The 20,083-nt window shown below is 40.7% G+C and overlaps 1 protein-coding gene across 7 annotated transcripts in view; it reads left to right on the top strand.

The window, feature by feature from the left end:
• Tcf20 (transcription factor 20) overlaps nt 1–20,083 on the top strand; it is a 179,032-nt gene that overhangs the window by 108,313 nt on the left and 50,636 nt on the right. The gene's annotated exons all lie outside the window — the stretch shown is intronic.

The following is a 20,083-nucleotide window of genomic DNA, read 5'->3' on the forward strand; positions in this document are numbered from 1 at the left end:
TAGAGCCTAGGATAGTGGGCTTTCCTCATTAGACAGTGATGTGGAAATTAACTGCTGCTGAGTAGGCTTTGCTGTATGCTGTTCTTAGGGTTGGCTTTTGTTTGATTTGGGGCTAATCTGTTTTCTGTTTTCTTGTTGCTTATCTCTTTTTTTTTTCTTTCTAATTTCTGAAAATTGGTTTAGAAGTTGATCTCAGAGAGGGTTCAGATGAATGTGGGGATTCTGTGATGATGATTTACGTTAGTGTAGTTCATTACTGTGAGGTATTCCACTTTTTACAAATGGGGAAAGTAGTATGAGTAGGTTTTTTAAAAAAAAAAAAGGCCGCCAGGCGGTGGTGGCGCACGCCTTTAATCCCAGCACTTGGGAGGCAGAGGCAGGTGGATTTCTGAGTTCGAGGCCAGCCTGGTCTACAAAGTGAGTTCCAGGACAGCCAGGGCTACACAGAGAAACCCTGTCTCGAAAAACCAAAACAAAGAAACAAAACCTAGGAAGTGTTTAAACTTAGGCTTCCTTGTTTCTAAATATAGTACTTTCTTCAATGTTATTATTCAGAAGAATCAATACCAAACAGCTTAGTAGGGGCATAGTTGTACCTTGCTAAAAATAAAAGTATGTTTTCTTACTTTGCTTATTACTAAAATATAATTATATTTCTATACTTAAAAAAAACTTAAAAAATTTTTTTGACTTCATTTTATTTTGACTGTAGGTAATAGTAGTGCTAACCATTCTTTGTCCCAACATAGACACTAGTGTGTCATGTCTAACAGTACCAACTTGTACCCTTTCAGTTCCTCAGGACATCATCACATCAGAGGACTTACCAGTGGAGGGGGTGCTAGGTTTTATGCTCATTGCTCCTCAGACCTCTGGAGAAGGAAAGCTAAAACAGTTATCAGGAGTTTTTCTTTATTTCTTTGTCTAGTACATTTACATTCCTCCTGCCCTTTTCCCTTAGTAATATGAGAATCTAAAATAGGATCTAGAAGTTGCAGCATTTGTGCAGATCTTATGCTGCTGCATTTATTTGCCTTTTTATTTTTAAAATTATATTATTATTTGTTATGTGCCTGTGGCAGGACAGTCAGAGAAAACTTGGGGAGTTATTTTGGGGAATAATTTCAGGTCTATTTCAGATCTTAGTCTTAATGGCAGACAAAGTGAGCCATCTTGCTGGTTCCTTTTGTGTTTCTTCATGATCTTCTAACTCTAAATTAACCTGCCAATTAATTTTTAAAAGATTTATTTTAAATGGTGTATGTGCATGTGAGTGTTGTGCCTGTGGAGACGAGAGATTCCCTGGGGCTGAAGTTACAGGCAGTTACAAGGTCATCCCTTTCCCCACATACACCCAGGGAACCCAGCCTGGTCCTGTGCAAGAGTTACGTAAGCTTGTAACTGCTTAGCTTGCTTTCTCTTTTTGTCTCTGTCTCTGTTCCTCTCTCCTCCTTTCCTCTTCTCCCCCTGTCCCCCCACCCCCTACCCCCCGACCCCTGACCCCTCTTTTCTGTTTTTTTGAGATAGGGTTTCTTTGTGCAGCCCTGGCTGGCCTGCAACTTAGGGATCCACCTGCCTCTGCTTCTGGAATGCTGGGACCAGCACCTTGCTGCTTAATTATCTCTTTACTCTCCAACTTGCCAATTGTTGGTGCCCTTCTTGTACAGTTCAAAGAGACGATTTCTTCTTCTAAATTTGAAGTTGAAGTTTTTTATTTCTGATATATTTTTAATAATTCTTTGAACTAGTTCTAGGTGTAGACTTTGTGGATTTGAGAGCTCTCTATGTATGTATGTATATACACACACACACACACACACACACACACACACACACACACACACACATATATATATGGGGGATATTTCAATGTTTTAGAAATATCTTTAGTTTACTGATACTCACAAGAACTCTAATGCAGGCTGGGGTGCCTCAGTCGGGAATGCACTTGTATTGGAAGCACAGTGTCTGTAGTTGATACTCAGAACTCTTCTTGGTGAAGTGGTTCATGTTTGTAACCCCAGCACTGAGGAGGTAAAGACAGGAGAATTTTAGGGGCTTACTGGCTGCTACACTAATTAGTGCACTCCAGTTCAAAGGATGACATCCAAGGTATGGCTGTCACATGGAAGTCACACTCATACCTGGGAACACACACAGTTTAAAAAATAAAATAGGTGAGAGCTAATATATTGTTTTGGAGTTGTGGCAGCTTTGTGGTAACAGTGGAATTTTGCAACCATCTACTCACCTCTACTTTTCTCAGCTTCTATCTTTGTTTTACAGGACTTAATCATCCATATAGGTGTGTGTGTGTGTCTACCCCCCCACCCCCCAACGCTTCCATCCTCAGCTATATGGAGAGTAAACTGTAAAAAGGTTCATTGGCTTTTATCTGGAGTGGACTAGACTCCCAAGAACTTAGTTCTGTCTTTTGTTTCATTTGATATTATTACTATGAGCTATGACTTTGGCACTTTCAATAAAATCTAAGTAGGCATGCTTTGATTGACTATTTTTCTCATTGGTTTGTTCAGAAAGGCCAGAGACACATTAAAGTCTATTTGTCCTATCTTACATTTCTTTTCTGAAATTGTCAGCTGGCACTGTTGTTTTTACAGTGTGTTGTTTGTGTTTATCTCACCATAAATTCAGATGTATAGTGTTATAAGAGCTTTTTGAATCCTAAACATCTAGTGTCCCATGTAGCTCTTAGTGTTTTTATATTTTGTTGAACTACATGTAGAAGCTTGCTTTTAATGGTCAGCCTCTGGAAAGTAATTTTCAAAAGCCCTTTTAAGGAAAAAAGCTTTAAGAAACCCTTTTTTGTTTGGCATTGTTTACATTTTAATAGTAAGCAAAGCAGTTTTTACCTATCAAGTGGTGACCTATTTATTACATTTAGTCCCTTGTAGATAAGGTTAAAAATATCCAACCCGCTTCTCCTTATACTTCAAAGTTCAGAGGTTCAAAGCAGAGATTGGAGGCAGGGATAGAAACCTTTTTTTTTTTTTTTTTTTAAACTGTTTCTCTTACAGATTGAAGTAAAACTGGTTTGTTTGTTTGTTTCGTGCTTACTATGTTACATCCCCATTCTAAAAATGTTGGCCCTCACATGTGAGCTTTGTTTTTATAAGAAAGATGGATTGTACTGCCAGATTACCAGTATTTGAATGCATGCTCTGAGCTTAGTCTTAGGAGAACCAAAGGTTCTACACTGGAGAAAGTTAAGGGGAAAATAACTTCTTACAGTGCTGTGTATGACTTATGCTCTAGCTAGGTGTTTATATCAGAGATTTCTTTGGGATTTTGAAGGTAAATGGTATGTCAGCAAAGTCATTATTACTCTGATAGTACCAGTTTTTAACAAAAGAGAGACTACAGAGCTGATAATAGCTCAGTAGGGGTTAGGGGTATCAGCCCTAGCTTGTTTTTACTGTCCAACTGTATAGATTGTGTAAATTATTTAACCCAGTTATGTCATCTGTAGAATGGCTAATAATATCACAGAAATCACTAAGATTAAGTGAGACTAAGCCTTTAATCTTGGCATTTAGGTGTGCTGAGGTAGAAGGATTTCCATGATTTATTTGAAGGCATTTGGGGCTTCAGTGTGAGATCATGTCTCAAACAACAACAAAAACAACCCCATCCCAAAACTCAAAGATGGCTATACCATCTCTCACACAGTTAAAAAAAAAAAAAGAAAAAAACTTTATGAAATACTTCATAGTTGAAGTAGAATTTCATCACTTTCTTCCTCTTAAAATACTTAATAATGTTTATTATAAGGAAAAAAAAAAGCCATGGGCAGGGCAAGGTGACATGTGCCTTTAATGCCAGCATGTGAGAGTCATAAGTAGATGGATCTCTGTGAGTCTGAGGCCAGTCTGATCTATATAGTGTGTACCAAGACAGCCAGGGCTATATATATAGTTCAGTTGTATGTCTCTTTGCATTGTTAGGTTTTTCTGGGATTGGTGTTGACTGCCAGTGTCCTAGCCTTACTGTGTCTGGAGGGTAGAAAGTGAAGGCATAAAAAAGCCTTTTGGAAGTAGTTCGGAGCAGTCTTCATGCTGAACGAATGATTAGGTAACAGGGAGACTGCACCAGAACTGGTTAAGTAGGGGTGCAGGGGAGGCTGCCCTTTTTTTTCCTTTCCTTTTTTAAAAAGTCCATCATATTTTCTTTCCCAGTATGTGTATATAACAAAGAAAAAGAGGCCAAGAATTCATGAGGGAACAAGGCAGGTAACATAGGCAGGGTTGAAGAGAGGAAAGGGAAACAAGGAAATAATGTAATTATATTTTAAGTTTTAGAAAAAGAATTTTAAGAAACAAAATAACATTAAATAAAGATGAAGCATACAAACTAGAAGTATGGTCTCCAGAGCCAGGCAAATGTGACAGTAAGTGCAACATGCAGATAAGGCTTATACACTATGATTAGAAAAAAAGCTGTATAGGGCTGGAGAGATGGCTCAGTGGTTAAGAGCACTGACTGCTCTTCCAGAGGTCCTGAGTTCAAGTCCCAGCAACCACATGGTAGCTCACAACCATCTGTAATGGGCATCTGATGCTGCCTTCTGGTGTGTCTGAAGACAGTGACAGTATACATACATGAAATAAATAAATAAATCTTTTTTAAAAAGCTGTATATAAATAATTATTCAATGGCATGTGACAGGGACAGACATGACCTGCCTACACCAAAAACAAAATCAAAGTGTGGGGGTTGAAGCAATATGATTTTTAAAACCATCGCCACCCTTATTTTGAGACAGGATCTTTCTGTAACCCTGGCTGTCCTAGAACTCAACTATGTAGATCAGGCTGACCTTGAACTCAGACATCTATCTGCTTGCCTCTCTGCCTCCTGAGTGTTGGGAGTAAAGATGTGTACCACTATGCCTGGCTTAAACCTGTGGTTTGAAGGGACAGCAGAATATAAAGTCTGTAACATTCATAAACAGCAAGATTTAGTTATTTTTAAGTATCTACAATAATATGCTGGCACTGTTACTGGGTCTTCAAAAAAAAAAAAAAAGGTTCTGTCCTGAAAAAGCTCTCAACTCTGCAAAAGAAAATATTGTAGTATTTTCATTCATGGGTCAGTATGTAATTGTCCAGTTAGCCAGGGAAGTGGCATTTTCCTTTCCAATCATAACTAACCAATCCAAGTCCACAACTCTGTATAAGCAGTTTGTTCCATGTCTGTATATTTCCTTTCCTTCTCATAGTAACTTCCTTTACTTCTTTTTTGACTTCTTATTCTCTTAAATTTTTGAGCGTTGGAGGGATTTGAGGATGAGTTTTAAGCTTAATTCTTAGGTCAGTGGCTGCAAACCTCTTTTTAAAAAATAACCACACTAAGTGACAGCCTGGAGTTAGTACATATATGAAAATGAAACAAGTTTATGAATGTAAACTAGTTTCTATGCTTCATCTTTATTTAATGTTATTTTCTTTACATTATTTTTCTAAATCTTAAAATATAACATTATTTCCTTGTTTCCCTTTCCTCTCTTCAACCCTGCCTATGTTACCTGCCTTGTTCCCTCTTGAATTCTTGACCTCTTTTTCTTTGTTATATACACATACACACACATGCTTACATATATAAGTACAACGTGCTTAATTTAATTAGTGGGTTTTTTTTTAAGCTATTATTTCAGGGTTGACTGCTTGGTAATGGATAACCAATTAGGGGGTTAATCCCTAGGAAAGACAGTTTCTTCTTCCAGCATTCCCTAGTTGCTTGTACTTCTTTGTCTAGAGATGAGGGCCTGTGAGATTTTCCTTTTCCATGTTATCATATTTATTGGTGGAATACTTTTTTACATACTGTTAGGGAATCATGCTGTTGAGATATTATGGGTGAAGCTTCCATGTCATTTATGTGAGACTGGGTCTCATAATTTCCTGGTCTTTTGGCTCTTAACAGTTCTTCCACATCCCCAACCCCCTTCCACGTAAGCTTTAGGTGCAGGAGTTGTGTTGTAGATGGACTCATTGTGGCCAGGCACCCAGGAATGCTGGTTCTGGGTATTTTGATCAGTTGTGGTTTTCTGTAGTGGTCTCACTGTTGCAAAGTTGTTTCTTGGATGGGAATGAGAGCTACTCTTACCTTTGATTAGGGGAATAAGGATAAATGATTAGAATGCAGTTAGGAATTAGGCTGGTTTAGTCAACTGTTTGAAAATAGGTTCTGCCTCCCAGCACTTGGGAGGCAGAAGCAGGTGGATTTCTGAGTTCGAGGCCAGCCTGGTCTACAGAGTGAGTTCCAGGACAGCCAGGGCTACACAGAGAAACCCTGTCTTGAAAAACAAAAAACCAACCAAACAAACAAAAACAAAACAAACAAACAAAAAGGTTCTCCTCTCAAGTTGAAGACCTCACTTATCCCATATAGTTAGCTAGGTGGCATGCAGGCAGACATGGTGCTGGTGAGATAGCTGAGAGTTCTACATCTGCAGGTAGCAGGAGGAGAGGGACACTGGGAGCACTTCCTCCAACAAGGCCACACTTCTGCATAGCAACACTTCCTATGGCTCGTGGGGGCCATTTTCATTCACACCACCACAGAAGCACACGGCACCTTCGTGCACTGTAAAAGTCTCCAGGAGAATTCCAGTCAGATTCAGATCTTCAGGAGCCCTTTGTCCGAAGTGCATGGTGCCTTTAGCAAGAAGATCTTGTTACTTCCAACTTGTGGGAGGCTACCAAAGATAACAATAGGCTATATTGTTTTGGGAGTCTCTTGAACGCCCCTGACCAACAATTTGAAAAGGAATTTCTTGTGCGTGTTTTCTCAGGGGTTTGTTAGTGTTTTACCCTCTTCCTTTTCTCCACCTTTCCTTTGTGTATTGACTTCCCTCTCCCTCCCCAATGAAAGCCTCCTCCCTATTTCCTCCTTCAAATCACTTAAAGATTTATTTTTATTATTTCTACTTTGTGTCTATGTGTCTACAGGTGGTTTGGGAGGCAAAAGGGTCAGATCCTCTTGCAGGTGTTGTAGCCACCTGGCTTGGGTGTTACGAATTGAACTTGGGTCCTGGAAGAACAGTACATGCTCTTAGCCTCTTAGCCATTTCTTCAGGCCACCATACTTGATCTTACTGTGAGCCATTCACTCTTGTTATTTTCCATCTTGCTCTGTTTCATTTTTTTCAGTGTTGAGTTCAAGACCCTCTGATTTGAATTTATAACCTGCTTCAGGTGGTCTCATTCTTGCTTTGAATTCTTTGTTCTACAATCTTTACCCCTATTCCCACCTGAGAGCCAGTCATGCCACCTGTCTATCTGACACTTCTCTCTACTTGGATTCCAGTGAGAATCTCTGAGATGATGTGTCAGGCAAAGCATGATTCATTCATATTGTGCTTCCATTGTTCCCCTGTCAACAATGGTGCCTGGTTTTTCGGTCGCATCGTAGATGTTGCTACACAAGCCCACTGCCAAGCTGGTACGATTGTACAGATTGAGTTTTAATCTCTCTAAAGGTAAAGCACTGGTATTCAGCTAATATTGCTATGTTGTTTGTGTCCCTCACATTCACTTATGATATTGTTGGCTCTGAATTCTAAATATGGCCTGTTTCATCACATCCACCAACACCACATGATCTGTGCAGTCAACATCCCTTACATAAATTACTAAAGTAGCCTCTTAACTGAATCTAATTCTGCCCTGCCCCTCCCCTACTTGCTTTCCATGAAGCAGTCAATCCATTTGAAAACTGAAACCAGAACATGTCACCATCTAGTTCAAAACTCCCAGGAGACTTCTAATAGATTCCAGTTTGGGGTCCTTAGTTTCTCAAGATCGTTCATCAGTCTGTGTGGTTTTTTTTTGTTTGTTTGTTTGTTTGTTTGTTTTTAGGGTTTTTTCGAGAGAGGGTTTCACTGTGTAGCTCTGGCTGTCCTGGAACTCACTTTGTAGACCAGGCTGGCCTCGAACTCAGAAATCCACCTGCCTCTGCCTTCCAGGTGCTGGGATTAAAGGCGTGTGCCACCACTGCCCTGCCAGTCTGTGTTAAACAGTACCACATGTGTGATTGCCTGGCAAGTTGGTTAACAGGCAGAAGAGTTGGTTAACAGGCAGAAGGTGATTCTGTGGTGCCTGAGACCCTGCTATGAGCTTCATGAGAACAGTGCTCTCCATCCATGTACTGCACAATTGAGGTCCACAGAATAGTGTGCTGTATCACTTGTTTTATCAAGGTCAGAAGGAGAGGGGGGTGTTTCTGTCCCATACTTAAAGAAACTGAGACTTAAAGAAGTACATAATCCAGTGAAGATTTTAGAAGCAGTAAGCTACAAAACTGAGTTCAAACTGAATTTGTCTGATTCTGAGTCTATGACATCTGAAACTGCAGGGCTGACAGTAATGATTAACTTAAAGACAGCTCTCAAAAGAGGAGTATTTGAGCAGGTTTGAGCAGGAGACTGGTTAGTCAGACAGTGAAAATGGAAAGGGACTGATACTGAAGCCATGGGAGCAGCATGGGCAAGACCTGCAGGTCTGAAGCTTGAGGATGGAAGGCAGACCATGAAAGATGAACACGGAAATTTTCTTGGTGTTAGAAGCTGAAAGGTCTTGAATTATATAAATGCTGCCATTTTCTTAAACTGATTATGTAGGGAACCAGTTTTAAAAACAAATGTCAAACAAAACAAATACAAGCAAATAAAGAAAAAGTAGTCTTTCATAATAATTCCTCAAAGGAGGCATATTGTCACCACACTTACAAACTTAACAGATGGTACACTTGGTGCCTCTTGAACACCTTTCTCTCCCTTCCAGATACCAGCCCCTTTTTAAACTTGCATTGCCATTGAGATTTATCCTTGTTTATATCTGGCTGGAGAGCTGGTGTGGTGGAAAGATCCTATTATTAATTCAGCCTGTTATAGTAAATGTGTACACACACACACACACACACACACGGGAGGGAGGGAGGGAGGGAGGGAGAGAGAGAGAGAGAGAGAGAGAGAGAGAGAGAGAGAGAGAGAGAGAGAGAGAGAGAGACACCTAAAAATGACCATTACACTGTTTGGCTTCACCTCCGTCAGATGTCTTTCAGGCAGAGTGAACTGTTTCTACCTACCTTGTATATAGGGCAGCGAGCATGGAGGGATAAAGGGAGTGGGAGCCAACCTGTGTTCCGCCAGAGTTACGGTGCTCTGGGCTCTGGGTGGGTGGACATGGAAGACTGCTGCATGCTTTCCATGAGGCCCCAGGTGGGTGTCTGGCTGTGGGAAGCCATGGACCCCAGCCCTTGGGGGAGTGGGGGGGGGGTGGACAAGGCCAGTCTGAGGTCTCTGGGCCTCATGGAGGCCAGAGATAGCAGGTTTCTCAGTCTTGGGTGTCCTAGACACCGCTGGACACTGGAAGAGCTGAGAACAAAGTGGAGGCCCCAGGGGTGTCTCAGTCATCCCTGGGGCGGAAGAGAGGAGAGGGAAGGGAGAAAGGGTGCCTTCTGCCCGGAGGTTAGATTGTGGCTCTTTTAGGGGAAAGTCTATCCCATCGTTCAAGTATGACAGGCCTCGATGAGCAGAGACAGTCTATGGTTTTAGACCTTTATTGTAGAAAGGCAGAGAGAAAGAGAGAAGATAAGAGAGAGAGGCCGGCCATGGCCACATGGGAAGAAGGAGGGAAGGGAGGGAGAAAAGGAGAGCTAGAGATGAAGAGTAAGAAAGGTGAGAGCTAGCCGGGCGTGGTGGCGCACGCCTTTAATCCCAGCACTTGGGAGGCAGAGTCAAGCAGATTTCTGAGTTCAAGGCCAGCCTGGTCTACAAAATGAGTTCCAGGACAGCCAGGGCTATACAGAGAAACCCTGTGTGTGTGTGTGGGGAACCCAAACAAACAAACAAACAAAAAAGAAAGGTGAGAGCTTAAGAGAGGGAGGAGAGGCCAAGCAGTTCCTTTTATAGTGAGCTGGGCTACCTTGCTGTTGCCAGGTAACTGTGGGGATGGAGTCTAGCCAGAATGCCAGGAGCTTGGGACATTGTCTGCATGACTTATAGTTACAGGATTATGGAGTTGGGGGCTCTGGTGTCAGGTGCCTGTCTCTGGGACCACTGCTCACTGTTCTGTCCCTTGTAGAGTTTTCTACTGGGTCTCTGGAGCAAGCCTCACGCAACCAAAACAGGTTGCCTTTCACAGTCCCATACTTGTACTTTGTCTATTTCTTAGAAAATCAACCTCCCCCTCCCCCCAAGAAATCTAGATTCTATTTAGTAAGACATATAGAAACCTGAAAATGGCTGTGCTTGGTGGCACATGCACATAATACCAACACTCAGTGTCTTAGGGTTTTACTGTTGTGAACAGACACCATGACCAAGTCAAGTCTTATAAAGGACAGCATTAATTGGGGCTGGCTTACAGGTTCAGAGGTTCAGTCCGTTATCAGTAAGGCAGGAGCATGGCAGTATCTAGGCAGGCATGGTTGGTGGAGGAGGAGCTGAGAGTTCTACATCTTCATCTCAAGGCTGCAAGCAGAATACTGGCTTCCAGGCCAGTCTTAGCGCCCACACCCACAGTGACACACCTCCAACAGGGCTACACCTTCTACTAGTGCGCCCCGCCCCCCCCCCCCCCCCCCCCCCGCCTCCTCCCTCTGGCTGAGCATATACAAACTATAACACTCAGGAACTTGAGCCAGGAAGAGCGTAAGTTAGAGGCTGCTTGGGCTACCTTGCAAGACCTTTTCTTGAAAGGCAAACTGAACAAAAACCTCAAAAGCAGAGTATCAGCTTGGCCCCAAAGGCTAAATGTTTTTGTATTTTCTTTTAATTTTTAAAAAGATGATGTTTAGCTTTTAAATATACCTGCAGTTTATTTTTATGGATATTGTGAAGGTGAGGTTTAACAGTTTTTTTTTTTTCCTACCTAAAAGTGGCATGCTAGTACCTACCCTTTATTTTAATTACACTTGAAAGTTTTAATGTGGGCAGGCGAGATGGCTCAGTGATTAAGAGCACTGACTGCTCTTCCAAAGGTCTTGAGTTCAAATCCCAGCAACCACATGGTGGCTCACAACCAACTGTAATGGAATTTGATGGCCTCTTCTGGTGTCTGAAGACAGTTACAGTGTACTTATATATAACAATAAATAAATCCTTGTGCTGGAGCGAGCAGAGGTCCTGAGTTCAATTCTCAGCAACCACATGATGGCTCACAACCATCTGTAAGCTACAGTGTACTCATATACATAAGAAAAATGAACCTTAAAGAAGAAAAAGAAAGTTTTAATGTATGGTTAGGGTATGTATATCCTGCCTTTTTATGGTTTTACCATTTTTACATACTGCTTAGAATTAAAAAAAAAAACAATGATTTTTGAAATTAGTTTATAAACTGTAATAGAAGTGGGCCACATAGATAGTGGCCCGGGAGGTAGTAGGAACAGGGTGCAAGGATAAGACTGAAATTTCTTACTGTTTGACAAAGGAATTAACAAACATGGAAAGATAAAAAAGAGAAATGTTGGGCTAGAATTGGACTGATACGTATTTTTTTTTAGTAAATATGTAACTACATTTTGAAAAAATAGTTATAGGAATGGTAAGTATGTATACATAGCCTTTTCTAGCTAGAAGTACAGACATCTTAGTTTCAGTCCCAGCACCTAAATCTTTGTTGCTGAATCATCTTCCTTCAAGAGGAATTGGGTACTTACAGGAGTTGGAGCTGGGAAAGATACCAGATGAGTTTGAAGTGTCTTTTGCTAGGAAATGGGAGAGTTGTTCTAAAGACCAGAAAATGTCAGGCCAACACTAAAGCTATTTGCATTTCCAGTTGGCCAAATCTGGGACTTTTGAGTGTCAAATAGATGAAGAGGCAATTGATAAATGTAGACAAAATGAAGGCTAGAGTTATCACCAACTGGCAGGTTTCATAGAGATGGGGGCCATTTGGATATTGACTGTTAGTTGATACTTAACAAAGAACAAGGTATTGACAGACCCTTATAATTGCTCCAGCAAAGTGATTATTTTGAAGAGGAGCATGATAGGATTTTAGAAGAACCTGCTAGGCATTGGCTTGACATGGTTAACATCATCAGTGTAGGGGGATGGATTGCTGTTGGTTCTGCTTAGGTGGTATGCCCTGTGTTGCTGTCAGTCTGGCCATTAGGAAATGCAGACCAATCTTAGGCTGAGGGCTGACCCTGTGAAATGAAAGGACTTAGCAGGGACATAAAAATTAGCAAAACAATGAGATGCTACTGCCGATCAATAGACATTAGCAGAGACTGGCAAGAGGGGGAAATGTTGTGGCCATTCTCATAACTGAGACATGAGGCTTGTGGGCTGAATTGGTAGTGCAGTATTAATCTGTTAGTGCAGTATTAGTGTTGGCATCCTGTTGTGGAGGCTTGGTTATGCAGAATCATGAGTTGTTTGTGTTCAGATTTCTCACAGTGATTAGGAACTGGTAGCTTTGGGTACATATAGAAAACTTAACAAATGAGGTAAAATACTGAGTTGGGCAATCTTGTTAAAAGGTGTGTCAACACTTAGAACTTTTCCATGTGTTTGGGATTATTTCAAAGTGAAAATAACACTGTTACTAATCTGTTAAGAGTCTTGACTTTTGAGACTGGACCGTTTTGTCTAGCTCTATACTGTTTGTTTTAAACTTTTGAGGGCTTTTCAAAAAAGTTTGTATTTTTCCTCATATAGTTTTTGCCCATTTCTATTTGGAATTAGTCTTTTGGCTCTTAATATAAAGTTATGTTGAAGGATTTACAGGCGGTGGTTGGGGGGTGGGGAGACTGCCTTAAGTGACAGCAGTGATTGCTGTTTGCCTTCATTTTGTCTGTATTTTACTGTGCTGTATTGTTAACAGCAATTAAATGTGATACCCCAAAGCCCAGGTAACACAGACTGAGAGGGAGACTTCCCTAGTTAGGCCCCAGGTGCAATTAGTCCCACTTTCCTGTCCCCTTTCTGGTTAACTCTGGAGCTATCACAATCTCCATGTGTCTATTTGAATTGACTTTGTGATACCCCTGTGTATAAGATAGAAAAGGGGGATGGGCACAGGGCCAGGATGTGAGTGTCAGTCATATTTCTAGAAGCTTCATTCTGTGTAGGGAAGAGAAGGCTTTAGCTTCTGGGCCCTCGGGAATTATGTCCAAGAATAAGTTGCCTACTGTGTATGTAATATATAGTGGGCAATCAGGAAATTGGGCTGTTTTTAAGACCCCTGCCCTCTTTTTGACAGTGTTTCTCAACTTAGCCCTAGCTCTCCTGGAACTCACTATGTAGACCAGGTTCGCCTTGAATTCACAGAGATCCAAATGCCTCTGCCTTTTTCCAAGTGCTGGAATAAAGGCATACATCATTATACCCAGCTTTTAGACCTAATTCTTAGAAAAACAAAAAATGAAAACAAAAAACCCGAGCTGGTGACATGCACGCCATTTGGACCCTGCAGTGATTAAGGTATGCAGTGTGTTGGCTGTGAGTTCCTAGTGCAGGTCCTGTCTGGTTATTCCCCCATGCCTCTGGGCTTGTAGGGTAGGGTGTGTCTTGTGCCTCTTTCCCCTGGGCAAAGAAGTGCCAACAGGCCATATAGCACAGACAGATACTACTGAGATGATGTAAAAGTTCAGTAGTCTAAGCCATTAATATATGTGTGTGTGTGTGTGTATAAAATATTTAGGTTGTATATATATTTATATATTATATAAAATTTTATTTGTATGTGAGGCCATATGAATCCTGCCATTGTAGATGATCAAAAGGTTTTCATTTTTCCAGTCACTTCCTTTGTCTTCCATCTATAAGAATGTCCAATTTTTATATGCAATCCATAGCACAAGTATGCATTTCATGTGGCTAGAATCTTCACAATGATTATGCACTGTGTAAGGTATACCATAATTTGCTACAGATCCTGCAGGAACAATTTTAAATTACCAATTTATATCTTTGGAATTGTAAGAATGTTTGCTGCTTTTGTTATGTGTGTACCACCCTCAGCCTAGGTTCACCAGATGGGATATTGTCTCTTAAGTTGTTATTGATATGGTCTCATTATGTAGCTTTGACTGGCCTGAAACTTGGTATATGGAGCAGGCTGGCCTCTAACTTTCAGACATATGCCTTTTTAATTCTACCTCCTTGGGTGCTCAGATTAAAGTTGTGTGTCACCATGCCTGGCTCCCTTAAATTTTTTGGGGGGGAAAAAGTTGGGTGGGGTTTTTGAGATGGGGTTTCTCTATGTAGTCCAGTTTCTTACATTGACTTCAAATTTATGACCCTCCTTCTTCAGCCTTCCAGTTGTTGTGATGACAGGAGTATACCACCATACCTGGCTTTATTTTTATTTTTTATTGTTGTGGATTCTTTAATAGCTGTAGATTAGTGCGTTCTTCTGAGGCCTGCAAATATTTCATCATGGTTGCAAGATAGATTCCCCCACAGCTTTTGTGGCTGACTCTGGAAGAGCCAATTTTTTACACCTGCAGTATTCTAGTAGATTTCTTTTTCCTAAGATAACGAAAAAGCTTGTGAGCTCTGAATGACTTGGTTCCTTAAGATGTTTTCAGAGTCCTTTTTTGGGATTCCCTTGCCAGAGCGCTACCAGTGCCATCAGCACTAATTGTCCTGAGGTCAGTCCTGAAGACATGCTAGATTCTAGGAGCAAACTGGATGCAGAATAGGATAAAACCAAACTAGTCAGTGGACAGATACACATGCTCAGTCTGCTAATTTATATGTACATGAAGCAGATGATACAGGTACATCCATGTTTAATGTGACAGCTCAACTTGGCAACCTTGAAGATTTCTTTCTTAGTGCTTTTATGAATAGCATCAATGTCTTGTTGATGACTAGGCAGAGACTTTTGTCAGAAGTGTAGCTGGATTCTGGAGTGGACATTTCATATTCTGTCTGTTTATGAGGCACATGATTTATTAATTAACTTCTAAGCCTTGGTTTATAAAGGTGAATACTAACATTGTAGATTATAGTAAGGAGAGAGACTGTTAACATCTAGGTAAATAAAGTACCTGGTAGCATGTGTTGGGCATGCAACAAATAAGAACAGCCATTGTTAATTTAGACATGACTCAAATTATTGTCAAAAAAGAAAACCAAATGTACTTGGGATGGCTCTTGCTTAACATATGGTATAGTAAAAGGATCATGAATTTTAGAAAAAATTTGAGTTAAAGTGTATCAACTCCCAACATGTCTAGAAATGACTTTGAACATGTCATAATTGATCAGTTCCCCCCCCCCCGCCCCCCAGGGGGGGCAATTTGTATATACACAGGGAAGCCAGATAGTTGGCCATATTGGAAGTTGCTTAATATATAATTATTAGTAGTATTCGTAGCACATTCCATTAGTATTGGTAAGAAGTTTTTTTACTGTTTGGTTTTATTAAGTGAAGTAAACCAACAAATTCTTTGCTGTAAGGATAACTTGTAGAGAAGATCACATACTTTAGCAACTTCTGGGATCCTGGGGCCCACATGACCTGATAGGGTAGGAGGGCATTTCTGGACTCAAGGATGTTTCAGAGCAATAAGAAGGGTAATGGCTCAGAGGCATTTTTGAACAAGATTGTTGGCTATCCAGGACTGTGGCGAATGTGATAGCACATTGTCAAAGTAGCAAGTGGAGGAAAAAAATTTTTTTTTCTTTCTTCCGAGACAGGGTTTCTCTGTATAGCCCTGGCTGTCCTGGAACTCACTTTGTAGACCAGGCTGGCCTCGAACTCAGAAATCCTCCTGTCTCTGCCTCCTGAGTGCTGGGATTAAAGGCGTGTGCCACCATGCCCAGCTCAGGAAATCTTATTTTATTGTTCCTGTGATCGGTACTGAAACAGAACTCCTTGGGGACATTTTTCTATATCAGGAAGATGGAAGTGGCCATCTCAGAACCAGAGGATAGAACAAATAGAAAAGAACAGGGAACAGGGTTGTGACTGGACAGTGCATTGTAAGCAAAAAAAAAAACCACCAAAAAACCAAAACCAAAACCAAAACACACACACACATACACACACACACACATACACATACACATACACACACACACACACACACACACACACACACACACACACATACACACACACACATACACACACACACACACATACACACACACACATACACACACACACATACACACACATATATATATATGAATTGTAATTTACTCTATAAAGTAGTAGTCAGGGTAAGACACTGAGGTAGTCAGGAAAAGAACAGCATTCATTATTTTTGCTGTTGAAAATAAATTGAGGGCTGGAGAGATGGCTCAGTGGTTAAGAGCGATGACTGTTCTTCCAGAGGTCCTGAGTTCAGTTCCCAGCACCCACATGGTGGCTCACAACCATCTGTAATGGGATCTGATGCCCTCTTCTGAAGATGGCTACAGTGTACTCATATAAATAAAATAAATGAATATTAAAAAAAATTGAGTCAGATGTGGTGGCTTACTTATCTCAGTACTCAAAATGCTGAGGCAGGAGGATTGCTGTGAGTTTCAGGCCAGCCTGGGCAATACAATAGAGACCTTGTTTCTAGAAGTAAAAATAAATTGATTTTGTTAGCATAAATACATGTCGTCTTTGTAGAAACCAGTTCTTCTACAAATGGCACCACCTAGTATTATTACATGGGAACCTTGGCTGTAATGGTTAATGAGTTCTGCTGACTGTACCACATTCTGGTTCATTGCTTATCTCCTGATTGCTACTCTTGAACTTAGTGTATTTTTTGCAGTGTTGCTATGTACTTTGACATCTCGTGTCTCTTTTTTAGTCCACGTTGTATACCATTTTGTATGAAATAAGAGTTTCTCACTCCTCAACTCATAATAGGGTACTCTGAAATTCTGAGAATGAGAGTACTTTATCAATCAGTGTCCCAGTAGAAAACAAATAGCACATTAAAATTGGTAACTTGAGGTGCATTTAATTGTACCGTTTATAGTTTGTTCAGGAGAAGAGAAGCTTTGTATTCTATAAATAATATGTATAAGGAATTTATTAAAACTTATTTGTAATACCAATAAGAATAAGGATTGGTTCAATATGGGAAGAACTGGGATTGGGAAAGCCTGTCAGGCTGTTGATGATGACCAGAAACTGGAACATCATAGTACATATTCTTGGGAGTTTGTGGGGGAGCTGTTGGGAGTCTGTGTCAGCTGCAATTGCCTCCAGGGAATATCAGCCTCTCCTTTTCTTCTTTCTAGTCTCTCTTTGTACACTTTAACCCTCTGTAGTACCACTCCCAGCCCCAGCTCCAGCTCCTGATCTGCTGAGCATGTAGAAAGGGATGTGGATAGCCATGTAGAAGGATAACCAAACTTGGGAGATTAGCATCTTCTGGCCTGGTATTCATGGGGAGTTGTTAATACCTCCTGAGCTTAAGGGCAAGAAGTAATTTCTGAGCTCAGAGAAAATGGCTAAATGTTTAAATTGCCAGACATCTGACAGAGCTTGTTAGCAGAGTCTTTACCAGCCTCAAAAATTGCCTAGTTAGGGCCAGGAGAGTAAATTTCGTTCACTACTTCCAAACTGGTCCAGAAGCCAGAGGATGTTAGAGCCTGTCTGTTTTCTCTGTGGAGCGAAGTCTAGAGGTCAGTTAGTATATCCTCACAGGGAGTCTAAATAGAATTATTAACTTGAGGACTGAATTTTTTTTGCTGTTGTTTAAACAGGAATGTATTCTGTCATTCTGGCAATAGATCAATAGCAATAGCTAAATCTACTTGGAAAGGTAGAAACTTTCTTGAAGATTCTTGAGGGGCCTTTGGGGGAGAAAAGAATGGGTTGGAGAGGGCTGGTGAGATAGTTCAGCGGGTAATTTCCAGCTGGGTTTCTCTTCTAGGCAAGAATTATTAATGAGCAACACAGCCTTATTCTTTGTCTTAATTGTTGTGGGTTTTGTATTAATGCATTAAACATTTTCACAGAATCAAAACTCATGTCCTTTACTGTATCCTCTACCTGGAGTCAAACTCTCCTGTAGAGTAACAAAACAACACAAATAACCTAATGACAATGCCAGAAAGTTGGGACTACATCAGGTGGGGAATGGCAGGAGTCACAGAACCTCCAGAAACAGATTCTACTTCCATGGAGACATCCCAGCAGAAAGTTTTTTTTTCCTGAGGCATCGAGGGTTCTTTAAAGACCTGGGTGCTGGGCTGGAGAGATGGCTCAGTGGTTAAGAGCACTGACTGCTCTCCCAGAGGTCCTGAGTTCAATTCCCAGCAACAACATGGTGACTCACAACCATCTGTAATGGGATCTGACGCCCTCTTCTGGAGTGTCTGAAGACAGTGACAATGTACTTATATTAAATAAATAAATAAATCTTAAAAACAAAAAACAAAGAAACCAAAAAAAGAATGGATTGGAGAGAATAATGCTCTTAGACGATGACAGAAAGACAACAAAAGTTAATACTAGTTTTCAATAAAAGTGAGGTCACCAGCTTTCCAAATCAGGCTGGAGAGAACAGTCCACACCTGGGACTGGATTGTGTAGACTCAAAGTCCTGGACCTTATAACTGCTCTTTTGTGGTCTCTTGCTCTTGGTGGCTCTGAGTTAGGAAAAATAAGGAGGTGGCACAACTATTTATACATTCAAACCCTCAGAAGGTAGTTTTATTATGGAAGAATAAACTAAAAAACATGGAAAGTATTTGTAGGGAGATTATCTCTGGAGGCAGCTTTTCATACCTTCAACTAACTGCTAACTTTGCTTTGTTCAATTTATCCCCCATCAATCACTAAGAACTAGAAGTAAGATACAACCAACAAGGGAAGTTTAGATGATGTAATTGTTCTTGACAGTCCTAAAGACGATGGAGGAGGTAGAGCACCAGCTGGAACAGCATTGGGGGCAGCTCTCAGGGCGCACATATTTATTTATTTATTTATTTTATTTAATTTAAAATCCTATATAATCTTAGTGTGAAATATATGCCCTATGGGGCTGCCACTTTGGGCTCCCAAGAACTTGATGAATCCTGTGCCTCGGTTTCTTCATCTGTAAAATGAGGGTTCTGGTCTTGTGAGGATTAAATTAGTACATGTAATTGCTGGAACAGGGTTAAGCATTATATTGAACCTAAGTAGATGTTCATAGTTGCAGCAGACTCATGGGGACATTGGTGACTGTTGCAGAGGCATTTGAAAGTGATAAGTGTTTTCAGGCACTGACATTTTTAGTATATGAACATTTAAAGAATAGCTTTGAGTCATGTGACTATATATAATGAGACTTAGTCCCATATGTAGATATTTTAGGTATAGGGTATTTTATAAATGTGTCAGGAACCAGGCATAGTAGTAAGTTCTTTAGTTTTCACACCCAGGAGGCAGAGGCAGAAGGATCTCTGGGCTCTGAGTTTGAGGCTAGTCTTGTCTACATAGTGAGTTTCAGGACAGCCAGGGGTACATAGACCCTATGTCAAAAAACCAAACAAACCAAAAAACATCTACATTTTAAGGGTAGAGAGGTGGCTCTGCCGTTAAGAATGCTTTGTTGCTCTTCCAAAGAACCTGAGTTTGGTTCTTAGCACCCATCTTTGGCAGCTCACAACAGCCTGTTACTCTAATTGTCCTCCAGGGGCATCCTCACACATATAACAGATACTTTCACAGACATACACACACAAAATACATCTTTTAAAAACATGGTTGAAGCTTTCAGAGTTTAGAGTTGATATACATCTGCTGTGATTTTTCTGAAGTCCCCATATTAAGTTGGCTTTTATCTTAGAACTGGACCCAAAGTATTTTACAGGCATCTTGTCTTCCAGCTCTGCTTTTAAGATTGATGATACTCTGTTTCCCTCACCTACTTAGCACCATCTCTGAATGGTGCTAGTTCTGTAAGGCCTAGTTCTTAAACCATTTCATCACAGTGCAGCTTCTGCTCCTTCCTTACTGGTTGAGTGGCATATGAAGACTGTAGTAGGGAACAGCAGTCTCTGCCCTTTAGGAGCTTTCATTTTAGAGTTAAAGGAGAGAGAAGACAGTAAACATTCTTTTGCTTTAATTTATTAGACTGTGCTGCAGCTGTATTGGAA

This window comes from Mus caroli, unplaced genomic scaffold, assembly GCF_978045245.1.
Source record: "Mus caroli unplaced genomic scaffold, Mus_caroli_1 scaffold_16, whole genome shotgun sequence".
NCBI classification, from domain to species: Eukaryota; Metazoa; Chordata; class Mammalia; order Rodentia; family Muridae; genus Mus; species Mus caroli.